Source organism: Anomalospiza imberbis, chromosome 6 (assembly GCF_031753505.1).
Source record: "Anomalospiza imberbis isolate Cuckoo-Finch-1a 21T00152 chromosome 6, ASM3175350v1, whole genome shotgun sequence".
Classification (NCBI taxonomy): domain Eukaryota; kingdom Metazoa; phylum Chordata; class Aves; order Passeriformes; family Viduidae; genus Anomalospiza; species Anomalospiza imberbis.
The window spans coordinates 53,598,198-53,606,889 of NC_089686.1; the positions used below are offsets into that span (position 1 = coordinate 53,598,198).

At 41.1% G+C, this 8,692-nt stretch overlaps 1 long non-coding RNA gene across 2 annotated transcripts; it reads left to right on the forward strand.

Annotated features, from left to right (window-relative positions):
• Nucleotides 1-1,119: 1,119 nt before the first annotated feature.
• Nucleotides 1,120-7,957, forward strand: LOC137476135 (uncharacterized). Of its 2 annotated transcripts, XR_011000264.1 has the most exons (6): nucleotides 1,120-1,257; nucleotides 2,428-2,540; nucleotides 5,711-5,913; nucleotides 6,340-6,477; nucleotides 7,657-7,764; nucleotides 7,888-7,957. It is a non-coding gene; the product is annotated as an uncharacterized lncRNA (long non-coding RNA). The 2 variants fall into 2 exon arrangements; XR_011000265.1 differs by lacking the exons at nucleotides 1,120-1,257; nucleotides 2,428-2,540 and adding an exon at nucleotides 3,147-5,053.
• Nucleotides 7,958-8,692: the final 735 nt, after the last annotated feature.

Here is an 8,692-nt window from a genome sequence, read left to right on the forward strand (position 1 = left end):
ATTCATTTTAGGTTCTTTTATGGACATAACCTCAGTGTACGTTTTTTCAACAACATTCACTGGAGCAGAAGGAACAGTTTATAGGTGATCCTTTGAAATGCCCACATGGGTGAATGCAGGGACAATGCCAATGTTTGTCTTTTGCTTGCATGTATTGCAGCAGAGAAACTTGACCTTCTTTTAAAATGCAAACAACAGCTGTAGACTCCCAAGCTGTCAGAGAATCCTCGGAATATGGAAAAACAGACATATTTTTTCCATGCTGTTGTGAACTATGTGAGAATCATGGTTGCGCATCTTTGCAATACAGTCCTCTAGATTTTAGAGTTCATCATTTCATATAATAGCACGTTTCTTCCCAGAAGGCTTCTACCCACAAATAACAACTTCCATACACTGAGGCTACAGAAATTTCATGTTCTGTCCCAACCTACATATTGATAGGTCTGAAGGATGTCTGAAGCACAGCTTAATAAAAGCAGCAGTCGCATAACCAAGTGGTTTTTGGCCCTGATGAAAAGGTGATCCATTTTCCCAGTCAGTGGTGATTATTTGTGTAAATTCACATAGATGAGCTATTTGTGCTTCATAGAACAGCACGTTTGTTCAGAGCACATCTTGGTTTTATTGTTGTAAGGAGCTCCAAGTCAGCAGGTACACCAGAGAGAAGGAGAATATGCAGCTGCAAATCTGGTTGTATCTGTAGGAGTAAGGCTGGATTATGTCACACCCAGGGACAAACAGAGCAGAAGCTGACTATGGCCTCTTGCCTCTCTCTCTCTCTCTCTCCATAGAGACACCTCTATGGAGGTGTCCATTGTTTCCTTCTTCAGGCAATCACCGCTAGGCTGTGGGTTATGAATGATGCTTGCAGGGATGAATGCCTGATGCTGCACTCAGCTGGGTGAATGTGAATCAGGAGCAGCTCAGGAGGACTATTCTGGCTGAAGGCAGATGGAGGCCCCTAGAGAGGTCACTGGATTAGGAGAGGCTGGGAGTCCTCCAAGGTGCCTGGCAAGGATTGAACACCTCCCTCTGACTCACCTCATTTACCAGTGTTTACCACAGTTGCCAGTGTGATTTTTAGTGACCTGCATCGTTTGCTGATCTGTGGGAACCTGTAGCACATTCCTTCTTTGAAATGCTGCCTGCATTAGTGACACCATCCTTGCAGGAAGGAATGTTAACTCCAGTGCAACATCTAGGCAGCTGTTGGTGCATGAGCTGACCACACAGAGAATTTCACTGTTTCACGTGGTACACTGTTAACAGAGCTCCTGTTGGGGCACTGTGGCCTGTGGAAACAATCTTCCTATCCTGTAGCTCCCAAGGTTATCTTGCTATTTATCTGGAATAATTGATAAATCAATTATGCATCAACATAACTCGTAAGCAAGATCTAATTTCTGGAAGCAGTCTGGGGCAAAGGCTTAAGTTTTTGGAGAAGTGCCTCTGTGTTGATACACAGAATTTGCTGCTCTTCTGACTCTCAAGGACACATACCTGGAGTCTGTGGAGAGGTTTGATTTTGCATTAATTTGTTTTTGGAGAGATTGCCCAGTCCAACAGTCAGAGGTCAGGATGCGAAGCCAGGAGCCCCAGGCTTTTCCCTGCTCTGCAACCTCAGAGTTTTGTCTCATGCCTCTTCCTCTCAGTATTGCTGTTGTTGATTTGGGGAGTGGTAGTCTTTGCATTTTGGGCTGACCATTCAGAGTTCATATCAGTGTTCAGCAGTTAATGCTGTTTGAGTGTTTGGAAAATATGAAATCCCATATTCTGAGAGGTACAGATTATAAAGCCAAGAGGGATAGTTGCTCATCAAGACTGTGACCCATTTATTGGAGGTGGCCCCAAATCTAGACACTGGATCAAACATTCCTGAACCCTGGGGAAGCTCAGTTCTGAATTCAGATCTGAGTGTGAGCTCATTCCCATCTCTCTAAACACTAGACAGGAACACAAACAAATGGTTTTGGAGAAAATCATAAATATATATATATATATATATGAGATAATATATAGGTAAAGTTTGAATCCAGAGCTGAACCATGTTCCGAACTGTCCCAACCACTATAAATAGGTTTCCCATATCTCCAGTTACATAACTCCAGAAATTAATTTTTTCTGGCAAAGCTTACACGTCAGCACAGAACATTGTCCTCTGCAAGGTTACAGTGGCAAGTTGTCAGAGAATTTGATCCTCAGGATGCTGGTAGAAACCTGGAAAAGCTCCAATACCTTTTGTGCTGAAGATTAGGATCTGGTTTACTGTGTCTCTCTCCTGCTGTCTTTTTGTATCTCCTGATTTTAGTAAACAAGAGGGGAAGGAGAGAAAAGGAAGGAATTCATCACAGGCTTTCAGTGATGCAAACAGTTTAATTAGGAAGTAATGTTAAATACAGTTTCCCTTCCTTTGCTGTTTTCCAGGCAGGATGCATCCTTAGGAAACAATAATAGAACTGGGGATTACAAAGCCTTTGCAGGCATTGCAGCCAAGTGGCAACACAGGAAAGTGATCCAGGGGCAGGCGCTTGTGTAACGTGAGCGGAAGTTATTCAACATTCCTTGAGGAAGCACAGCACCAGCACAGCTCAGTATCAAGACAAATATCCCTGTCAAGCTGAAAAGGAAGATAATGCTGGTTGCCATTTTGTATTGTTTCTCTTTGTGAAGTTTTGCTGATTTGCTCTCCCCAGCCTGGCTTTAAAATAACAGCACAACTAAAAATAACCTCACATTTGGGCCTTAAAATGTCTCTGTGACACAAGGTCAAACAATAAAGGGCATTTCCTACTCCATAACCTTTGTAGCAGGCAGAAGGAAAAGTGTTCAAAAGGGGCATTGCTACAGGGGTCAACCTGAAACATTTGACCCTGAACTGGTTTAGTTCCTAAATTCTCCATCCAGGAGAAGGTCTGTGGAAGCCTGTGAGACACCAGTTTTCTGTAAGCTGAATTTCCCTCTGTGCTATTTATAACTGTCCTCATGTTTCACTGTGTAATAGCAGTGTTTGCAAATGCCTGTGCAATTAAACCCTCACCAGCTGTGCTCTGGGAGCCAGGTCCTGGAAAACAGAGCCCATGATGCAGGAAAGGCCTCATGATCCTGAAGAGTTCTGGTCTGTAAATTGCTGATAACCAGTCAGAATGCCTGTGGTCTGATCCATGGCTCTGCTGCTGGGCTGGATGGAGGTTAGAGGGACTCACTGCACTTGTGAACCTCAGTTTACCACTAGGATACTGAAATGGTGGGAAATCTCTCTTGAATGCACGTTTCTCATATTACACTGTGTCTCTTTGGAATTGAAAAGGCATTGAGGAGTCATTCTGTTCTTCTCTTTTGGGGGTACATACCACATATATTTTTTATACACTGTTCTCTCATCAGAAATTAATTGCTGGAAGAATGCTCTGTTATACCCTCATCAGTACATTCAGTGTTCAATAGCACTGGCATTTTCAAGAGGTTCCTGTGCTTCGTCAATAGAGTACTCCTCATTTCCTTCTTCTGACTGTGGAAAAAGTGAATTCAAGAATGATATTAAACAATGCACCTGAAATACTGATCTTTGCCCCCTCCTCTCTGTACAGAGGTCTCTTGAAATTAAAACTATTATCTGCCCGTGCTCTCTCTTTAATCTTTGAGTACTGAATTTCTTTGTTCCCTCAATAGTATGCACAAGTCTAACTCCCCAGTCTGCCCACAGCTACTGCCTTTGAGCCCTTTAGAGGCTCTTCCTTCAACCTAGTCTTTTACTTTGGAGACCCTGCATGACTTGGAGATAATCTTCCCTCTTGACTTATCATAAAAGTGATTCTTCCCACTCATTCTCTTTTGTATTTTCTTGACGCTTCATCTGGAATGCAAACATGTACCAGGAGCCCAAACCTTCCTTTGAATTCCCCAGTATCACACAAAGGGTGGTCAGAATTGGTTTTCAGTGGATAATGAAGTTTTCGACTACTGACATTTTTTGTAGAAAATGTTGTGAAATCTGCATGGCTTCATCTTTTACATGAAAAACTAAGAAACCAAAGAATGAAATTTTTCTAGGCCAGATGGTGAAAAAACCTAAACAAACCAACAAACAAATCCTTGAGGCTTGGAGGGTTTGTTTCTTCTCCAAACTGACATTTCTTCTCTTTGCTTTCATGGATATGTTTTTTCTGTCTATATTTCTACTTAGGCTTTTACCTATGTGGCACATCTTTTGTTAAGGCTTCAACATGTAGTTCAGGTCAAAAGAGAGTCACTGCTGCATTTGTGCAGATTATTCTGTTTAATGTGTGCCAGGATGTGAATTAATCCATGCTAAAGCACTTTGGATTCCCTCAAGTGTAAAAGCATCCATGGAAATCCAAACTCTTCTGTTCCCTGGTGATCAGTATAGAAAAATGCAAGGAGTCTAGTGGGATTTAAGTGATTTATGAAATACAAGCCCTGATACCCTGTGGTGTGCATGGAACACGTTGTCTCAGGCTTGGGAACACGAGGAACACAGCTCTGCATGTTTTGGCAGTACGAGGGGAGAGGGATGGAGCTGATGTTCAGCTCACCTCCAAAACTGAGATCTGCCACCTCAGGGCAGGGCTGTGGGGAGGAAATGCTGAAACAAGCAGCCCCATCCAACAACAGGGTGAAGAAGAGGCTCCTGCAGGTACAAGCTCTTCTCTTTCTGCCTCTGTGTGGGGCACTATGATCTTGTTTTGCTGGAGACTCCAAAGACTCAAAAGTTAGCTCTGTGCAGGGCCCCCAGAGTTTAAATAAATTCAAAATGACATGCCCTGCATCCTGAGGGGTCATACCATTATGCATAGCATTTTGTGCAGAACATTCATTTCTGATGAGGGCTTTTATTGATGGCATCATTAGGATCTAAAGAGAGGAAAGATTGATTTGCTTTGACAGAGCATCAAATATTCCTGTTAGGGTATAAACACAGTTTGTTGACCATGCAGAGAACTGTAGAAAAATTCAAAAATTAAATTATATAAAAACCATTTGTTTATAAAGTCAGAAAAATTGCTTGGAGTCAGATCTACTCAAGTTTAAGGTAAGTGTGTAGTTTGGACCACAAAATACTGAATGAAATTATTATGCTGATTTCTTACTCATCTGGTAAAAAATAATTCTGATACAATTGAAAAAAGAAAATCTGAGTTTGTTTCAAACTGTTGCTGCCTCATGACAAATGAGTCCCTCATGTACTCCTAATTTTATCTTTGTATCATGACAGGATGAAGGCTTTAATATTCGTGTTGTGACAGTAGGCTTTTAATCCTACTATTAGTACTTTGAATAATTTAGTTCTCATACCAAGCTGTACATCAGAGTCAGTTTTTCTACATCAGGATGTTTTCCCATAATTTCCAAGCAGTCTGGGAGTTGGATGAGGTGAAGTGAGGAGGATGTATATCTGAGCTGCAACTATCAGGCAAAAAATTATGTACATTTGCTCTCATAAACCAGATTTTCTCATCAGTGATATCTGCTTTTAAATCTGCAGGAAAGGTGAGTGCACAGTTTGATTAAATATGAGGTTGAAAACGGAATTTCTACATTTGAAACTGGGTTCCATGTAAAGATGTAAAGCTTCATCCAGGCCTATTGATTTTATTTCACAGATTTGCATTAGGCAATGACTCAAATCGTTCAGGAGACCTTGGGCCTGACACTGACCCTGCCCTGAATTATCTTTTCTGCCTTGCAGTGCCAGGCTGGAGCCTCAAAGCCCAGTTGCTCTGCACAAGCTGATAAAAGCTCTATGGATTTCATGGTTCAGATTTACCTCAGTAGAGCAGAGCAACTTCCAGATTACTGTGACTAGATTTTGTCCTACATTTTAAAGGAACTAGCTGAGCCAGGAGAGTTTTCCTTTCAGTCACACTGTACAGAAGCACCTGAGACATTCAGGTATGCAAGCCCTGGTTATTTTCTGTTGGGACTTGTTGCATTAACACTGAAGAACTATCCTATGGCATCAGCTCCTGTTTTTCCCATATGTGAAACAAGAAGAGCTCCCAATCTTTTGTAGTCCTGGATTTTGGGGGTTTATAAGTGATAAATTTCATGTAAATAATGTGAATGATAGATTTAACCTAGTGTGGAATATAATATTCCTCTTTAAAAAAAATAAAAGCACTATTTATTTAGACATGTCAAGGCAATTGTCTGGGTTGTGAAAGAAATTGCTGTCTTCAAAACTGGATTAATGGCCCTTGCGGCTACACAGAGAGGATGGTGGGGAGGCAACAGGGGATACATACCAAGACTGAGAAAAATATACATTGAAATTGTGCTGAAAATGCCTGAATTGATGTTTTCATTTGTTCTGCCAAGAGTTGTCTGAGATTTAATAAGCACACATAACTCGTGCTGAATTGAATTGTCCGTGAGACGAAGCCATGGCGTTATTTTCACCACATCTCTTGTCCAGAGAGAGCTGCTTGTTGTTTTGGGATGGTGCTAATAAGCAAAGTGAGTGCAGCAGGTTTTGCTCATGATATTTTCTGGGGGGGTTACCTTTTTGGGGAGGGGTCTTTTATTCATGGTGAAATCTTCCAGTCAAGTCCACCTGTTGACTCCAACCTGTTCTCCCAGTCAGTCAAATCCTAGGAGATCCTGATTTGCTCTGCAGTGGCCTTGACACCTCTTGGGCCAGCAAGAGGTGAGCATAAGTAGTATCAGTCAAAAGATCCTCAACACACTGCAGTATCAATGCCTCTGGGCATATTGGATTATAGGTTTGATTCCTTTGTGAGCTGCCAGTGAAACCTCACCATGGCAGTTTTTCCTCAATTTTTTAATTAAATAGTGTGTATCTTATCTCCTTATTTCCCTATGATACAGCAACATGGAAGAGTGTTCAGGATCATTCTTGTGCTTCATGAAAATGACCTGGCAATATTCCTTTGCCAGACCATTCTCACATATTTCAAAACAAAACCAAGCATAAACTCCTACCAGTGAAACACTTAGATGAAGTTTATCCCTGTGGAGATGATGAGAAACAAACAACATGTGACAGTTGCTAATCACATTCTGTAATACATCACTGGAAGGCTCTGAGACACTGCAGCAAAGGGCACAGTATTCAGAAAGGAAAAAAATGGCTTTGATCTGGGGTTCATTTTGGGTTATGCTGTGGAAAAAAAACCCATCAAGCCCCAAACAAACCTTGCTCTGTTACAAAGATAAAAATGACTAAAGAATTCACATTGAATTTTATGAACAGATAGCTCAGTAGATTCTAGGAACATGTAAAACCTGAGTAGCAGGGTTCCAAGCACATGAGTAGTATGATTGCAAGAGTTGAAAACAAACTAGTAATTTGCAAATTCTCCAATAATTTATTACACATTAATTATTATTTATTTTGTATGATAAACTAGATTAGTTATTATAAAGTAGTTATATTAGTTATGATAAACTATTTGTATGATAAACTAGATTAGTAGATTAGTTATTAATTGTCCATATTATTATTCATTAATTAATTTATTACTAATTCATTTCTTCACCATTTGTTACTAGAACAACATTTCACGTGCAGTCAGTGCACCACAGCAAATGAAAACCTTCAGTGACAGAGTCTGAGAAGGACAGAGGATGCTGTGGGAAAACACCTCTGATTGTCTTATCTCACCTCCTTCTCAGAGCAGGTCCAGTCACAGCAAGATGCCCAGGGACTAGTGGAGTTTTTAACCTCTCCAAGAGTGGAGAGTTGCCAGTCTTTCTGGGTTCTGGTGTCTGACCACCCTTATGGTACAAAGTTATTTTCTTTTATCTTGTCTAAATATCCCATTGATCGGTTCTTTTGTTTAAAAGACACTGACTTTTCCAGGTTTTGCTAGTCTAACACAACTTTCTGCCTTTTCTTCTTTATAGCTCTACCACAAAGCACTTGGTGAAGGGATTATGAAACTTATAGGAAAGCCAGGCTCTGGGAAATGGCTGATATGTGCTACCTTTCAAGGCTGTCTGCATGATGCTCTGTAGCACACAGATTAGGATTCTCCCCCTAAATCACTTTTATTTGAATTGTTCTAATGTGAGTGCAGTTGTCATGTGGTGATGCACTCCAATTAAGTGACAGATGCTTCAGAAGGAATGTTATTATAACAAATAAGTGATTGGGCCAGCACTTTCAAAAAAACAGTGTTGTTTTTAAGATCCCTAAAATACCAGGAACTGTATTTTTTTAAGAATACCTGGTATCCTTAAGATACCAGGAAGATACCTGGTATCCTTAAGATACCAGGAACTTTCTTTGGGAATTTCAGGTTTATTGATAGCAAATATTACTCCTTTTTTCCTGCCCTGTGATAGTGGCTCTTGATCTTCAGATTCACTTGTGGTCAGAGGTTTGAAAGGCTGAGTCCAGCAACACCTTTGGAAAATGTGCTGTACTCTGAAGGAGGTGCTGATACAAGATTATGTATCAACTACAACTTTCATCTTTTGTTTCTCTAACTCTTGGATGCTCAAAGGTGGGAAAACATGCAGAGATAAGAGGCTGTGGCAGGTGACCAGCAGCTCTCAGGCGAGAAACCCTGGCCTGGCTCTCCATGACAGGAGATGGATGGCAGTGCAAAGTGGGAGGAAGAAACCCCATTTCTCACCACTTTCATATGATCTGCTTCTTTTTGACATCTCTGTGTGTGGGGCAAGGGGGAGGGCAAGGAGGGTGAGG